This window comes from Plasmopara halstedii (assembly GCF_900000015.1).
Source record: "Plasmopara halstedii genome assembly, contig: Scaffold_323, whole genome shotgun sequence".
Classification (NCBI taxonomy): domain Eukaryota; phylum Oomycota; class Peronosporomycetes; order Peronosporales; family Peronosporaceae; genus Plasmopara; species Plasmopara halstedii.
The window spans coordinates 1,688,898-1,689,296 of NW_020187244.1; positions in this window are offsets into that span (position 1 = coordinate 1,688,898).

Here is a 399-nt window from a genome sequence, read left to right on the forward strand (position 1 = left end):
AATCAAGGCACTGCCGAACTCTGAAGGGACATCTCGTCCAGCTCAAGAAGAGCTTCTACTGCAGGCATAGCATCGAGGCGGACGTCGCCATCTTCATCCCCTGTCATACCGTTGATGAGGATGTATAACTGTGCGCCATCGTCTACGGTAGACACACCCTGGATTAGTGTCGACGCCCGGCGTCTTCAAGCCAGCACACGGCGTCACCGTCGCCTCTATACAGGGGTTCTATGTCTCGGTGAGACCAGGGTAAACACGCACTCCGCGTCTGGCACCCTCACTTTCTGCTCTTTTGGAGCTCCGATGTTATCTACAACATCCGACGAAGAACTGCTAACCGCGAAGTCTTCGTCCAGTGGATAACGTGCCACTCCACGCGCATCTGAAGGGCCGTGCCCA